Source organism: Labeo rohita, chromosome 25, assembly GCF_022985175.1.
Source record: "Labeo rohita strain BAU-BD-2019 chromosome 25, IGBB_LRoh.1.0, whole genome shotgun sequence".
In the NCBI taxonomy this organism is placed as follows: Eukaryota; Metazoa; Chordata; class Actinopteri; order Cypriniformes; family Cyprinidae; genus Labeo; species Labeo rohita.
In genome coordinates, this window is record NC_066893.1 from 3,695,446 (window position 1) to 3,713,457 (window position 18,012).

The 18,012-nt window shown below is 40.5% G+C and overlaps 1 pseudogene; it reads left to right on the forward strand.

Moving 5' to 3' along the window:
• Positions 1–6,707: 6,707 nt before the first annotated feature.
• LOC127156884 (histone H3-like) lies at positions 6,708–7,112 on the forward strand (annotated as a pseudogene).
• The last annotated feature ends 10,900 nt before the right edge of the window (positions 7,113–18,012 follow it).

The following is an 18,012-nucleotide window of genomic DNA, read 5'->3' on the forward strand; positions in this document are numbered from 1 at the left end:
AACCCACAGCAAAATCCTCAGTTTTAAATGAACACTTATAATGTGTCAACACTACAGTGTTTGAGTACTACTGAATTAGTGCTGAAGTTAATGAGATAATTATATGATTGATCACGTTCTGATTGAGCATTAGTGATGAACACCAGCTGTTAACAAACAAAATTGCTGAATGAAAGAATAACACAAGAACAACTGACTTCAGCCACAGCCTTAGATGACATCAACTGAAATAAAAGAAGACATTCAATCTCTCAAGATCTGATTAAACTCCTAAAACAGCATTACCAGCTTCAATTATTACCACACTGACTTTATTTCTGTCAGACGTCTACAGAAGAGAGTTGCAGAGGTTTAGGTGTTTTTTTTTTTTTTTTTTCTTTTACTACCATGGTGGAGATCAGTGTTTACTTTAGTTGGGCTGTTGAACCGTGCCATTTTAAGGTTAATTTTAGTTAAGTTGTTGTAATTGTGTATGTTTACAACATGCTTGTTATGAGAAAAAAAAATGAATGACTACAAAGAAATCTAGAATTGTTTATGGTTTGGTAATAACACAGGTTTTATCCAGTGTCTTTTCTTTTATTGAATATTGATATGAAATTTAAAAAAAAAAAAAAAAACTGGGTATGCAGATGTAAAAAGACCACTCATTTAATTAAAAAAAAAAAAGTGCAGCATAATTTAGATACGCACATCAAGAATCATCGTATGAATCTCAACAATGGTGAGAACAAGTCATAGGTGAGGTTTTGTAGTGTGCTGATACCCAGCATGCATTGCAGCATGAAGCTTTCGATTGTCACCATTGTTGAGATTCATATGCTGATTCTTCATGTCTCTATTCGATTCAAATGCTACAGTTGTTTTAAATTTTGACTATTAAATCCTTCTTTTCTGGTTGCCACATTATCAAAAGATCTCATGTTGTAACACACTTGGTGGAAAAAAAACAACAACAAATAAACACACACCCAAAAACAGACTCTTAATGAGTCTCACAAGATTCAGAACCAGCTCAGTAGATGACATTCATGCCCAAGTAGACATAGCTGACATCAACTAACCAGCATTGCTGTAACTAATGCATCATAAAAACCCAGTTACAGCAAACATATGTATGTAGAGTCAGGAGCCCAATTAAAGCAAACACTGATCTCCACAATGGTATCGTCAAACAAAACAATAAAACATCATCATCTAAACATCTGTTCATTCTCAATAAGATCTTCTATAGACATCTGACAGAAATAAAATCAGTCTGGTTAGAAATGCGTGAAGTTGGTAAAGCTGTGTGTTGAGTTGTTTAAATTTTCAGTTGATTTCATCTAAGGCTGTGGCTGAAGTCAGTTATATAGTTCTTGTGTTTGTCTTGTTTCTCTTTCAATCAGTGATTCTGCTCATTAACAGCAGCTGTTCGTCAGTGTCTGAAGTCACTCATTAGTTTTCATTCTCTCTGTAAGGTGGACTATATTAGTAAACTCATGTAGGGAATAGTGAATGAGGGTGTAGAGTTTGATTTTAAACACAGTCTCTGAGTGTCGATTTTGAACGCTGTTAATTCACGATACATAGCAGCAGGCTACTTTTTCGAAAATGACAAATAATACCCAGAATGCACAGTTTTAATGGAAAACAGCATGTTACTGTCAAAATTTGGCCATTTTTTTTTACAGCAATTTTTAACAGTGTACCTTTAAAATAACACTTTATATGAACTATATTCAGATTGAAATATTATAGCTGGACCTTAAAATTAACAAAAGTAGTAAAGAAAAGAAACTAAAAAAAAAAAAAAAAAAAGAAAGAAAGAAACATAAAATAATGTTTTATGTTTTTTAAAATAAATGATGATGTTAATCCCACAACAATTAAAAAACAAAAACATACTGTCCACGTTTTTTAATTTGTAGAACTACACAAGTGATGTCCCCAGTTTTCATTTCAGAAATACGGTCACCTTAATATTTTCACAACTCGGCGGTTTGTGGTCTTCAGACAGAGCGTAAACATAAGCATGGGACCGTCTGAGAGCAGATGAGCAAAACAGCAAAAGAGCAAAAGAGCAAAAGAGCAAAATAACAAATACCCAAGCAAATACCCGTGCCTGTCACCTGTCCGACCCGCACCCGACACATAAATACATGGTTCTCAAGTCTCACGCATTCACCGTGAGACACACGCATTTCAACCAGTTCACACGCTCTCACGCCACACCTTGTATTTCTCACGCTGAGAAAAGGATAACTTTTCCGTTCTATTTCTCCCACTATGGTCTATGCATCCCTGCCTCTGCTGAATCGTTTTTGTTCCCTGTGGGGATAAAAACATCCTGCGAACCCGCTCCTAAGTTCTGATCTAAATCAAATGATTCTTGATAGGCGCTCTGAAGTCCGGTTTCAAATCAGATGATTCGCGATACGCGCTTTGAAGTCCAGTTCTGAATCAAATGATTCGTGATCCGACTGGAGCGCGTCGAAATCATTTTGCGAAGCAGTGTTTTACTGATTCGGAGTTTCAAAAAGCTCCGTTGATAGTGTGTTCTTTGTTCGCTTTCTTTATATAATTTATTCGTTGTTTGAAATGAAATCATTATAATTAATAGGGCTGACTTACAATGTTTTTTATTAAATTGTGATCATGTTAGACAGTTTCCATCGTATTAAAAACATTTCATAACATGACACTCATTATCTGGTACTTGCCTAAAAAGACGGGTATATATGCGTTACTTAGTTAGGCTATAGCTTTATTGCACAGTAAAAATAGATGGGTTATTTTTTTAACCCAATAGATGGGTTACACATATTGGGTCACTGTTGGATTATTTTCTAAAACGTTGGGATATTTTTTAAACATCGTTGGGTTGTTTTTAATAATAACCCAGCGTTGGGTTTAATTGGTTCCCGCGGCGACAGTTCAAATTTTAACGGACAACAGTGACTGACAACAGAAGAAGCAGCTGCTGCATCAGTGTGAGGTAAGGAATAGGGGTTAAAATAACCCACAGATGGGAAGGTGCTATACCAACCCATAGTTGGGTTACTAGTTGGGTTATTTTTAACCCATATTTTTTAGTGAGTGGAGTTGGTTCAATCTCCGCCTATGTAGATAGAGAGAAAAAGTTTTTTAAGGCAATTCCCCCTCTGCTTTTTTCACAAATCGCACCCTGGGTAAATCTGATAAAAGACAAATTTATAAAATAAATTGTTTTATATATTTAAAAAATTCAAACATGATAGGTGCTTTACCGCCACCTGCTGGACTGGAGTGTGGAACACGAGTTTGGCAGAAAAACAAAACAAAACAAACCAAAAAAAAAAAAAAAAAAAAAAAAAACCTTTATATTCTTTTAAACAGGAATGTGATTAACTGTGCATATATTTTCTTCTCCAAGGATATTTTCCAATTGAAAGTTTAATTTATATGTTTTACATGCAGCTTTTAATAATTTCCTTTCATTTTATACTTCTTTTTGGTAAGGGAAGCTATCCTTGCTTTTATATTTCTTATCCATCCAAAACTCCTGAAATTTGATTTGTTATGTTCCCAACACTCCTTTAATATGTTCTTTGCAGGGTGCAACTCACTGTGCCCTCGTAGGTTAACCCGGTATGAAAGCGTAAGTTTTAGTCTTCTGATACTCAGTGTCATCTCGTCAGTTTCTACCTGCATTGCCGCAACCAGAGATGTTTTAAAAGCTCCACTGAATATTCTAAGGGCTTGAGCTTGTTCTATGTCTAGTTTCTTAAGGTTAGTTTTGGCTGCTGACATATAAGTAATACAACCATAGTCAAATGTTGACCTCATAAGAGCCCAGTATATATTCTTCAAGGAAGGCCTAGTTGCTCCCCAGTCTAATCCTGACAGACAACACAAAATATTGTTAATTTTCTTACATTTTGATCTTATTTTATCAATTTGTTGTCTCCAAGTTAGTTTTTCATCAAAGAGAACTCCAAGAAATCGAATGATCCTAACTTGTTCAAGTTCATGACCGTATAAGTTCAATGAAATTTTCTTATGTTCCTTAGAAAAACAAATTACCTGAGATTTAGTTTTTGATATTCTAAAACCCCATTTATGTGACCATTGTTCCACTACCATAATTGCTTTCTGCATTTTCTTTTGCATATATTCCACATTTCTACCTCAACCCAAAGAGCCCCATCATCCGCATTTAATGATTTTCCTATACTATGATCAATTTCTTTAAAAATGTCATGAATCATTATATTAAAAATTAACAGACTACATACATTACCTTGCGGTGTACCATTTTCTACAAAATGCATACTTGAATATTCTTTACCAACTCTTATTTCAATTGTTCTACCAAATAAAAAGTTTAACACCCAATTATACATGGTTGTTTTAAGTCTCGCCTAATGTGGCCTCATAATATGGCGGCGCCCTCTTGTTTACATCCCAGAATGCACTGCGCAGTGACGTCAGTTGCCAAGCTCTATAAATAGGCTCGTTTGAGATGAGGCTCGTTTGAGATGCGCCTCGCCTCGCCTGAAATGTAGACGAGAGTAGGCGGCTGCAGTGAGGGGAGGAGTGAAATAAGCACAGTCAAGACGGACAGTTCTCACCTCTCCAAGTAGAACAGACACCTACGAGATCAAAGGCGGATATCGCGTTATCACACTCACGTGCTGTGTTGCTGATAAACATGATATAATTTCAGCTCTGTTGGTTTTATATGAAAATAAATATGATGAACAAGACACTCAAAGTGCTTGCTATTTAATTCCATACGAAAGGCGTATTTATCATCCATTTTTACTTTAATACAAACGTGTATTTTAGATTTTTATAGACATATGACAACAATCTCACAGAGATCGAACTGACATAGTGTTTGGGAATGCAGCCTGCAGCTGGCGGTGCACAACGACGAAGAGCTGAACAAACTCCTGGGCGGAGTGACCATCGCTCAGGGCGGTGTGCTGCCCAACATCCAGGCTGTGCTGCTGCCCAAAAATACTGAGAAGCCCGCCAAAACTAAATGAATGAGTTGCAGTTAGATGATTAACGTTACATGAAATCCCCCAAAGGCTCTTTTCAGAGCCACCCACTTTCTCCATAAGAGCAGTTTGAGTCTTATGATGCGTTTGAAAAGCTTTGCTTTCTCACACACACCTTCTATGCAAGTAGCCTATGATAATTTGGCCGTGCAGCGCAAACAGCGAATAATGACATTATTGTCAGAGGGTGATGCGTTACAGAGGCATCTATAATAAAATATGAAAGGAGTGTTAAAATATTTAATGTGAATCAACGTATTATGTATAATTTACAATACGTTCAAAACGCTAGTGATGGGAAGTTCGGATCATTTTACCGACTTGGACCTTTGAGTCTCGTTCAGCAAAATGAACAAATCTTTTTTTGAGTCATTTCATTCACTTTAGCAAAATATAACTAAAATGTTACGTGTTACAACACATCTACTGCTTACACAAACGTTGATCACACTACAAACAAGACAAAACTATAATGCTATAAGAAACAGAAAAGATTAATTCATTGTTTACCTGGGTCTTTAGTCTTAGTCTTTATTAGGTCACCTTGCCTCTTATCTGAGTTTTCGAGTTTGAGTCGTTCGTTCATCACGTGACAGCCCAATAAGTATAACCAACGCAGTCTGAGCCGGATTAAGAATTGATTTGTTCATCTCTTGAGTCTTCGGGTTTGAGTCGTTCGATCACGTGACAGCCCCATAAACTAAACCTATGCAGTGTGAGCCAGAAAGAGAATTGATTACTTCATCCCTTGAGTTTTCGGGTTTGAGTCGTTCGTTCATCACGTGACAGCCCCATAAGCTAAACCTATGCAGTCTGAGCCGAAAAGAGAATTGATTATTTCATCTCTTGAGTCCTCGGGTTTGAGTCGTTCGTTCATCACGTGACATCCCCATAAGCTAAACCTATGCAGTCTGAGCCGGAAAGAGAATTGATTATTTCATCTCTTGAGTCCTCCGGTTTGAGTCTTCGGGTTTGAGTCCTTCGTTCATCACGTGACAGCCCCAAAAGCTAAACCTATGCAGTGTGAGCCGGAAAGAGAATTGATTAGTTCATCTCTCGAGTCTTCGGGTTCGAGTCGTTCGTTCATCACATGGCAGCCCCATAAGATGAACGAACGACACGAAAAACCCGAAGACTCGAAACAGGTGAACTAATTCCAGTACAGAACCTAATAGGATGTTGCGCAATGCGCGACTGAATGAATCACTCCCGAGACGACTTGATCGTCCAGAGTCACATTAAAGATTCGTTCAAAATGAATGAATCGTTCAAGAACGACCCATCACTAGTTAACGCTGTTACACTGAAATAGGAGAATAGGGAAGCAATGATAATAATAATAATAATAATAATAATAACAACAATAAAGCCAACATTCAACCCCACTGTCACGTGTAGTGTAAAAACAAAAAGCAAAATTGTCATTACTTCATATTTTAACAGAGCAGCCTTCTGATAAACATTAACGTAAAGAAAAATATGGACATTGAACAGACAAAATTTGAGCGGGAAAGGCAAGCTGCCTCCGCTTATTTGAAAACATGAAACGCTTGTTTATTGGCCGCCTCACACTGCGACGTACAAAACAGCCAATCAAATGCTACTGCTAACGCACCGCCCACTGGCAAGAAAGTTTAAAAAGTTGCTGCACACAGATAGCAAGACAGAAAATGCGCAACAATGGCAAGAACCAAGCAGACCGCCCATAAATCCACCGGTGGCAAAGCACTGAGAAAGCAGCTTGCTACCAAAGCCGCCCGTAAAAGCGCTCCAGCCACCATTAGGAAGCTTCATCGCTATAGGCTGGGTACCGTGGCTCTGCGAGAGATTCGTCGCTATCAGAAATCCACCAAGCTGCTGATTCGCAAGTTGCCCTTCCAGCGTCTGGTCTGAGAAATTGCTCAGGATTTCAAGACTGATCTGCGCTTCCAGAGCTCCGCAGTCATGGCCCTGCAGGAAGCCAGCGAGGCTTGCTTAGTCGGTCTGTTTGAGGACACCAACTTGTGCACCATCCACGCCAAGAGAGTGACCATCATGCCTAAAGATACTCAGCTGGCTCGCCGCATTAGTGGAGAGCGCGCTTAAACCCAAAGGCTCTTTTCAGAGCCATCTAAGTATTTCTAAAAAAGTGGAATTTTCTCGTCTCTGTGTTTAAAAAGTTATTGCACACGTGACGTGAATATTGAAAAAATACAATGATCTTAAATGTTTTTCGGTAATGCAAATATTTCTATAGCAAGATCTAGATAATGCTGTTGTTGCTGCAAATGAATATTGAGTCTTTTTGCATTTTATTTATTTATTTTTTCTTTGTTTTTGTTCTCCACAGGTGTAATTAATCCATATGTACAATGGCGATTCATATACAGAGCTGGGTAAATTACTAACCAATTTTAATCTGTTACAGTTTCCAAAACACATTTTAGACGATATCGGATTGCTTTTAGATTACTTTTGACTTATGTCATTTGTCACATTAGTTTAAATGGGTTATCTTGTACCATTAAAAAAAAAAAAAAAAGATTAAGAAAATATATTCCATTCATTGTTATTAACAACCTAAAGTGCATTAAATGTTATATTATGTCAAGTTTTCCAAAACTGGGGATTGTGAAGGAGCTGAGGACTCTCCAAATAAAACACTTACTAAAAAATAAAATAATTTGTTTACCTGCATGTCATGTGACCATAACCAACTTCAGAGAACCATGAACATACACTTCATTATAAAAAATACTTATTTTAATATTTCAGGGAGACTTCAGGTAAATATATTAGGTGAAGTGAAATAATCAGATGAGAGAAATAGTTTGGGAATTTTGGAGTTCATGAATTTGTGCATTTTAACGCAAAAGCCTTCCAAAGACATAGAAATGCATGGTTAAAAAACCTACAGAGTGACAATTTGTCAGACATGTGTGTACCATTTGGACTGTTTGTATGTGTTTGCCCATATTTGGTCTTCCTGTTCCTGTCCTCGTTAGTTACGTCATTGTCTATCATTCGCACCTGTCTTGTTTTGATTGGTTTGTCTGTGTATATAAGGTTGGTGGTCCCCTTAGTGTTTTGTCAGTGACTGCATTGTTACTCTGTTTGTTTATGTCGTGGTTGTCGGTCTCCTGCTGTTTCCAGTCTACCTGTTCTCTGTGGATTATATAAATAAAGCTTCACTATTTGGATCTCCGTTCTACTCCTGCTCATTTCCACCTGCTCATTCCTGCACACGACGACTAAAGTGTGACAGAATCACCGACCGAGAAAGAAAACATGTTCCAGGCTGAGGAAAACATTATGAGCATCTGACAGGTGTAGAAGCCATTGGAGCTGTATGTGGAGGAATTTTTGAGCCTTTACCACCTGGTGTATTGGAACGATGTGATGATTAACACGTGTTTCTTAATGGGGCTAACCGATGAAACTCTGGTCTGTTCGATCGCTTATGAGGAACGCTGCAAACTGGTTGCAGAGTTTATCAACCATGTCCTTGCTCTTTGTAATTCCAATTTTTGTGTCGATGTGGAAGATTCTGATCTTCCTCCCATTAATAAACACATGGCCGCTCCAGCTCACCATCAGCCATGTTCCTCCACATGCTGCTCCAGCAAGTCCGCTTCCTCTGGTCCTCCCTCGCTCAATCCCGTTCTCCATAGCTCCTCCCTCATCCTCAGCCCAGAGCCCGCGGCCAGCTCTCTGGGGTCATGGACGATCTTGATGGCCAGCGTGCTGGACCCACCATTAGTGTCAGTGCGGGCAGCTAACGTTCGAGTTGCAGCTCCTGCGCGCACACCAGCACTCGGACTCCGCCCAAGGCTCGCAAGAAGGCGGCTAAGAAAAAGCGCCGTAAAAACTCAGCTGCGTCCCCTGAGTCATGTCAAGTTGCAGCTGTCTTTACGGAGTCAAGTATAGTTGCAGCAACGTCTCCTGGATCACGTCAAGTTGCAGCTGCGTCTCCTGAGTCAAGTCAAGTGACAGCTGCGTTTTCCGAGCCAAGTCAATTTGCATCTGCATTTCCTGAGTCAAGCCAAGTTGCAGCTGCATCTTCTGAAGTAAGTCAAGTGACAGCTGCATTTTCTGAGCCCAGTCAAGTTGCAGCTACATTTCCGGAGTCAAGTCAAGCTACAGCCGCTGCTCCTGAGTCAAGTCAAGTAGCAGCTGCGTCTTCTAATTCAAGTCAAGTGGCAACTGCGTCTTCTGAGTCAAGTCAAGTTGCGGCTGTGTCTCTTGAGTCAGGTCTAGTTGCAGCTGCATTTCCTGAATCAAGTCAAGCTGCAGCTGCGTCTTCTGAGGCAAGTCAAGTTGCAGCTGCATTTCCTGAGTCAAGCTGCAGCTGCAGCTGCGTCTTCTGAGGCAAGTCAAGTTGCAGCTGCATTTCCTGAGTCAAGCCAAGTTGCAGCTGCATCTTCTGAATTAAGTCAAGTTGCAGCTGCGTTCACAGAGCCAAGTCAAGTTTTAGCACGCACACCAGAGCCCGAGCTGCCTCCAGCGCGCACATCACAGCCCGAGCTGCCTCCAGCGCGCCCTCCAGAGGTGGTGATCTCTCCAGCGTGCCCTCCAGAGGCAGTGCTCTCTCCAGCGGGCCCTCCAGAGGCAGAGCTCTCGTCTGGTCTCAAGTCCGCTCCAGAAACCTCTTCCGTCGGAGAAGCCGTGCCAATGCCTCCAGAGGTGTCAGCTCCGGCTGTAGAGCCTCCTAGGGTTTCAGGCGTTAATCTATGAACTCTCTGCTTCTCCCCTTACTCTGTCTACCTCCTCTATCTCTGGTCTCCCAAGGTTCCCGTTCTTGATGCAGTTGCTACCCCCTCGATCAGCCATGGCCCCAAGGACTGTGTACTCGGCCATGGCTCCCTGAACTCTCTGACCCGCCATGGCCCGCAATGACCCGCAATTTCAGACATGCGTGTACCATTTGGACTGTTTGTATGTGTTTTCCCAGTGTTTGCCAATATTTGGTCTTCCTGTTCCTGTCATCGTAAGTTACATCATTGTCTATCATTCGCACCTGTCTTGTTTTGATTGGTTTGTCTGTGTATATAAGGTTGGTTGTCCCCTTAGTGTTTTGTCGGTGACTGCATTGTTACTGCATAGCTTCACTCTTTGGATCTCCGTTCTACTCCTGCTCATTTCCACCTGCTCATTCCTGCACACGACAACTAAAGCGTGACACAATTAAAAAATAGATAAATAAATAAATTATTACTATTAATAACAATGTGTATATCAGTAGTTGATGCAATATTGAGACATTTCTTAATGCCCGCCCACTCCTCTAAAATAAAAACAACCAATTTATGTTTATATATATATATATATATATATATATATATATATATATATATATATATATATATTTACCTCTAAAAGTACAATTTTTAAATTAAAAATATGCTTATTTTTGTGTTATATATATATACTGTATATATATATATATATATATATATATATATACTGTAAGCATATTTTGAATTATATATGTCTTACAGTTTTTTCTCGATTGCTAACATACTGTCACACCCCTGGACTTTTTAGTTGGTTTCTCCCATCATTTCCCCCTGCAGCTCTGTGTGTTTTGGTTTCTCCCTCATTGTCTGCACCTGTGTGTGTTAATCAGTCTGTCTATTTAATGTGTGTGTTTACCCTCCTGCCTTGTCAGACCTTAACGTTACCTCCCTGTGTTTCCTGTGTTCCTTGTGGATTATTAAAGATTGTTCGTTTCACTACGTTGTTGTTCGTCTGTTCCTGCCTGAAGCGTGACAGAAGGTCTGACCCTTATTACAGTTGTTGTTTTTTTTTTGCGTGTTCCCCCCCGTTTTGTTTCTCGTTCGTTTTTTCCAGTCTTTTGGTTCCGTTGTGTTTTCCCCATGGATCTCCTACTCCGTCCGGAATTCATCCTCCTTTGGCTGAAGCAGCTCACGCTGAAATTTCTGAGGACGTTGTCATTAAACCCTCTGCACATCATGAACTGTCTGTCTGTGTTAATTTCCCACCCACCCTCCCTCAGTTAACACCTTCCAACAGCCATCCTATTTCAACCCCGCCACCGCTGTCACCTGTCAATCCCTCTGTTCACCCTCAGCTCACCATCTGTGTGGTGGGTTCGCCGCGGGTCTGCCAGTTTCCATTGGTGTCACGGCTGGAGGATCCCTCATCTTCGCCTCCAGCCTCAGAGTCCTGGACTCCGCCTCGGCCCTCCGACCCTCAGCTCCCTCGTCTCCACCGTCACCCGTCAGTCCACCAGCTCCACCGGGCTCCATCGTCCCTCCGGCTCCACCCCGGTCAGTCGTTGCCCCACCTTCGTGGACCACCTCCCTACCACGGGCACAGCCTCAGTCCTCTGTTGCTCTGGCTCCGCCGCGGACCTCCTGATCTCCGCCTCCGCCTTGGTCGCCAGAGCCTTGGGCTCCGCCTGGGCCCTCTGGATCCTCGGTGTCGCCCAGGATCATCGGCTCTCCGTCCCCGCCTCGGGCTCTACCACCACCTGCTCCGCCTCCGTCGGTCAGCCCCCGGGAGTCGTCAGCCTGCCCTCCACCATGGCTTCTCCCTCCGTCGGCTCCACCATGGGTCATCATGGCTGCGGTCTGGGTCAGGCTTGGTTCCTCCTGCTTTAGATCCCTCCTGTCTCCTCCCTGGCTCCTCCCTCCGTCATCACCTCCATGGACTATTCCTTCACCACCCTGGACTCCATCTTTTGCCCTCCTCCCGGGAGTCCGTCCTCCGCCGAAGCGGAGGGCGCTCGAGAGCACCGAATGGAGTAGACGTAGTTTTGGGAGCTCCTCTAACAACCTCAAAAAAACTAGTTTCATTTAATCATTATCTAAGCAAAATAATACCCTTTGGCATCTGAAGTCAAGATGACGAAACATAAAACGAAGAAAGGTGACCAGTCGGCCAATCTAGATGAGCAGTCAGTGGAGAAGCAAACACTGACTGAACAAGCGGCTAATGCTACTGTTGACGACGAGACCACGGCCTTATCCCCTATTTTGGCAGCAATCCAAGCGTCTATCCAAGCAGAAGTCAATGAATGACAGATTTAACTCTATCGAAAATACTTTGTCGCAAATGCAAGCATCGCTCTCCGAAACTAACTCTCGTATCTCCGAACTAGAGGGCCCGAGAGTCGAACATGATGCCCGCATTTCCGAGCTAGAGGCTCTCTGTCAGGATATTGTTGCCGCTAATAAAGCCCTACATGCTAAAATTGATGACCTGGAGGGCCGCTCCCGTCGGCAAAATATCAAAATTGCGGGGCTACAAGAGAAAGTTGAAAATGGTCGCCCAACGGAATTTGTGGAAAAGCTGATACCGGCCATCCTGGGAGGCCAAAACTTTCCATCCGGAGTAAAAGTGGATCGTGCACATCGTATTGGACCCCTGCCAGCTAAAGGAGGGCGTCCCCGGATGCTAATAACAAGAATCCACCATTACCCAATTAAAGAACTAATCCTGAAGCTGTCCCAACAACAGTCACCCCTACAGTTTGAAGGTATGCGGATCTCTATATATCCTGATTTGACAGCGGAGGTCTTGTCACAGCGCCGAAACTTTGATGGAGTTAAGAAGAAACTGAAGGAGGCTGGTGTCAGATATGGACTGCTGTTCCCCGCCCGTCTGATTGTCACTCATGGAGCGGAAAAGAGAATCTTCAGTTCAGTGGAGGACGCCGAAGCATTTGCCAACAAAATTACCGCCGCATCTTGACTTCTTACGCATGTACACTTGATCTGGACATTATTCACAGTTGCTCTATGCGTATGGAGCCTATGAGTGAGTACGGTCCTATCATGCGCCGCTACACTGGCCGATGACCCGGGCTCGCGGTCGAGCCCACGGGGAGCCTGAGCCGGCACAGGGCGTGCCCGGCGGGCCCGACAGGCCCAACATACAGAGCTGTGGCTCTCAACCACAAAGAGCCAGACAGTTCCACTCAAACCTGGAATTCATCTTCATGACTCGCCTCAGCCAGTCAGTGGTTCTTGGAGAACCCAAGAAGATGAGCTAGAACTCTTCAGGACTTGCGCCAGGCCTTGCGGCCTTGTCTTTCCATTCCCCAAAGATCACAGGACTTCAGCTGGGTCCCTCTCAGCTCTTGGTTCTTCTTCACTTTTCACATGGGAAGAAACTCCCAGTCACCAACGAGTCAGGACATCTTTGGAATTCATCACTCTTCGGACCCGGAAGAACGTGATTGCAATTCCAAAACCACCACTTCTCCAAACCATCAAGACTTTCAGAGACTGCATTTGGACACTTGTTCGACGACCAAGGCAATGCAAGTATCGTACACTTAACTTAACAAACAGAGGTTTAGTATAAGCTGTAGACAGCACTGATGGTTTCACAGCAGGTGGTTAACTGACTTTTTTCATAGCTTCATTTCCTTGTCTCTCTCTAACTGCTTCTCACTGACCATTCCCCCATGTATGAGTGATTTCATGTAAACTATTGTGCACAAATTACATGAGTTTTGATTCTGATTCTGCCTTGCAAATTAATGTCCCTTTACGATTCCGATTCGAGCTACATGCTCTAATGCAATGGTACTTTAAGAAAGTTATTTTCTGTGGCCAAGAAAATATCATTTCTTAGAGTTGATATAAAGATTATACTGAATGTTCGCTGAGCGAACAGATTAGTTGATGGAAAATTGATTCTGCTACAGTTACTACTGGCAGCTGATATAAGTAATTGTAATTAATCATAATTAATTGTAATTATTTATATACATTTCCCTTTGAGCTAAATCACGACAAATTTTATATGAATCCGGCATAAAAAAACAAAAGAAAAAACGCCTGTCAGTAATTGAAGCCCATCTTAATCAACTTGAACATTTACATGCAGACTCTGCGGATCCTGAAGTGCTCAAAAAAGGTCGCAACGTTAAAACTTGAGTATAATTCGATTCTTTCCAACCAAATTAATAATATGCTTTTAAAGATAAAACAGAAGCAATTTGAGCTTGGAGACAAACCAGATAGGCTGTTTGCGCGTCAGTTGAGAAGTATTCAGGCTAATAGAGCTATACACCAAATTAGAAAAGAGGATGGAACCCTAACGACAAATCCCAGTGACATCAATAAACGTTTCAAAGAATTTTATGAGACTTTGTATGAATCCCAGACTTCCGCCACCCCTGAAGCCCATTCCCACTTTCTTCAATCACTACATCTCCCCAAATTAGATGAAGCAGATTGAGACACCCTTAATACAGAGATAACATTAGATGAAATACTCGAAGCCATCACATCTTTCCCTAGCGGTAAGGCCACCGGACCTGATGGCTTCGGAATTGAGTTCTATAAGAAATATTCCCAAAAACTTGCTCTGCTGAGATTATTTAATCATTCTATTGTCAATCAAGAATTTCCACAGTCAATGTACGATGCAAATATTTCTCTAATCCTTAAAAAAGGGAAAGATGAAACTGATCCAGCATCATATCGTCCCATAGCCCTTCTGAATTAAGATCTGAAAATTTTTACAAAGATTCTTGCGAACAGATTAAATAAATGTATAACAAAAATTATACATCCTGACCAGACGGGCTTCATTCCAGGGCGCTTTTCCTTCTTTAATGTGAGACGCTTAATGAATATTTTATACTCAAAGCATAGTTCTTCTTCGAATGTCGCCATTTTATCTTTAGATGCCGAAAAGGCATTTGACCAAATAGAATGGAGTTATATTATTGCAGTGCTCCAGGAGTTCGATCTGGGAGAATCGTTCTCCTGTTGGGTGAAAATGCTTTATGCTAAACCCAGGGCTTCAGTGCTCACTAATTTTGATAAATCTTCACAGTTTGCATTGCATAGAGGCACTAGACAGGGGTGTCCACTTTCACCCCTGCTTTTTGCCATTGCTATAGAACCCCTCGCGACTTCTATAAGAAATAGCTCGCTTATTTTTTCTCCCAAGATAGGTCAGTTAGACCATCATATATCTCTCTATGCCGACAACGTAATTCTCTAGAACAGTCCATCCCACCACTATTAGATTTATTGAAGACTTTTGGAAAGTTCTCTGGTTACACTGTAAATTGGCAAAAGAGTGAACTTATGCTCATAACTAACAAGACTGATCCTGGCTTTATACAAAACTTACCTTTTAAAATTGCAGCAGACAGTTTGAAATATTTGGGGGTTACCATACCGAAAAACCCTAAAGACATATATAAATTAAATTATTTAGCTATGTTAGAGAGCTTAAAACTAAATATAGAAAGCTGGAGAACTTTTCCACTGTCTATGGTAGGGAGTGTAAATGCAATCAAGATGGTGACATTGCCCAGATTCCTATATCTTTTCCAAAACCTGCCAATCTTCTTGCCCAAAATTTTTTTTAAAACTTTGGATTCGATCATATTACCATTTGTGTGGGGCTTTAAGGCACACCGTATTTCTAAACTACATGTATGTAAACCAAGATCACAAGGTGGATTAGGTCTGCCAAACTTTCAGCATTATTATTGGGCTGCGAACTGCAGAGCCTTATCATATTGGAAAAAATGTTATCCTTGAACAGAAACAGAAATTTGATCTTATACCATCACATTTTTTTTAGATATCTACAGCTGAGAAATTATGTTCGTACATCTATTTCCCACTTTGAACTATTAGCAGATGAAAATGATATATATAAATTACTTTCTGCCTCCCCTGATGCCTCTAATTTGATTTCCCATTTTATAGATGCTTTTACCAGTCAGTTAGACATATCTACCTTGTATTTGAAGGATTCCTGGGAAAAGGATTTAGGCATACAGATAACCAATGAGGACTGGAAAAAGTCTATCAAGGTCATAAATACGTGTTCTATTAATGCAAGACACCAACTAATTCAATATAAAGTAGTACATCGGCTTCACTACTCTAGGGTGAAGCTTAACAAATTCTACCCCTCCATTTCCTCTAAATGTAACAAATGTGATTCTGCTGAGGGCTCCCTGGGACATCTCTTCTGGTCATGCCCAAAACTTTATGAGTTTTGGAGCAAAATTTTCAGACTCTACTCTGAAGCTTATTCTTGTGACCTCTCCCCTGATCCAGCAATTGCTGTTTTTGGTTGGTCTGACTGTCTTCGTAGGTTAAGCTATCAAATTCAAAAAGCTGTCCAATATGGAATGGTTGTTGCTAAAAAAAAATCATCCTTTGTCTATGGAAAAAGGCATCAAAACCACTTTTTAAGGCCTGGCTTTCTGAACTCTCTAGCACTTTACATTTAGAAAGACTTACACATAATCTTTCCGATAGCATTGCTGCTTTCGAAGGCACCTGGAAGCCCTTTTTTAATTATCTGTCAAATGTCAATGACAGTAGTTTAAAGGTTTGACCCTTTTATTGTTAGTATAAACACCATAGTGCCTTTGCCCAGTGGATTAGAAATATATGTATAACATTGTTAATTTGTTTGTAAAACTGGAGGAACTGATGTAAATGATGGTCTTAAAAACACCCACCTTTTTTTTTTTTTTTCTCTTCTTTTTCTTTTTCTTTTTCCACTCTGTCTTTGTAGTTGTTGCTGTTGTTTTTTGTATTGTTCTGTGTTGCTTTAAAGTTAAAAATAAAAAATATAATATTCAAAAAAAAAAATCTCAAAACTGCGCAACTTGTGCACACTGCAAACTTCCAGGTCAAAGCCAAAAATTTTAGTCAAAAACATATTCTCTTTTGTCAAACACAAACTTTGACCTCAGATGACACATGAGCAAAAACAAGAACAGTCTTTTCAGATTAAATTAGAACTACTGTTATAGACCATGTTCTTGTGCATGGAATGACAGTGGCAGAACAAAGAATTCAGCCAAATTTGAACAGATTCTCTGTGGCTTCCATAACCAGTTGGAGTGTTCAAAAGAAGAATGGAAGAGGATTTATATATATATATATATATATTATACACTGTATTTTGATAATTTCAATATATTCTTGTGTAGATCTGCAAGATTACCATGCTAGCGTGGAAGAACTGGCCTGCAGTGACATATAGTGCTGCCTAAAAGTTTGAACCCTTTAGAATTTTCTATATTTCTGCATAAATATGACCAAAAGTTAATCAGATTTCCTGAAGTCCTGAAAGTTGACAAAGAGAACCCAATCAAAACAACTGAAATGAAAATATATAGTTTGTCAATTATTTATTGAGAAAAATGGTCCAGTGTTAAATATTTGTGAGTTGCAAAAGTATGTGAATCAGGTGCCGGTGTATGCCAATTAAAGAACAGGAATCTATCAAAGTCTGATCATGTTTGTGGATGTGAATTATGGCATGACGTAGATCTCTGAGAACTTCAGAAAAAAATAGTTGTTGTTGCTCAGCCAGATAGAAAAGGTTACAAAACCATCTCATCCACAAATCCACAGTCAGACAGATTGTTTACAAATGGAGGAAATTCAAGATCAGTTTTCCCCTCCCTAGGAGTGGTTGACCAACAAAGATCACTCCAAAGCAAGACTTGTAATAATTTGCAAGGTTGCAAAGGACCTCAGGGTAACTTTTAAGCACATAAAGGCCTTTCTCACATATTGGTTAATACTGATGTTCACGAGTCCATCATCAGGAGAACACTGAACAACCATGGTATGAATGGCAGAGTTGAAGGAGAAAGCCACAACTCTCCAAAAAAAAAAAAAAAAAAAAAAAAAAAAAAAAAAAACCTGCTGATGAGACCAAAATAAAACATTTTGGGTTCAAATGAGAAGTGTTATGTTTGGAAAAAGAAAAACACTCCATTTCAGCATAAGAACCTTATTCCATCTGTGAAACATGGTGGTGGTAGTATCATGGTTTGAGCCTGCTTTGCTGCATCTTGGCCAGAATGATTTGCCATCGTTTATGGAACAATGAATTTTGAATTATACCAGCAAATTCTAAAGGAAAATGTCAGGACATCTGCAACCACACAAGTCATTCTACTAAAACATGGTTAAAGAAGAACAAGGTTAATGATTTGGAATGGCTGAGTCAAAGTCTGGACCTAAATCCAATGGAA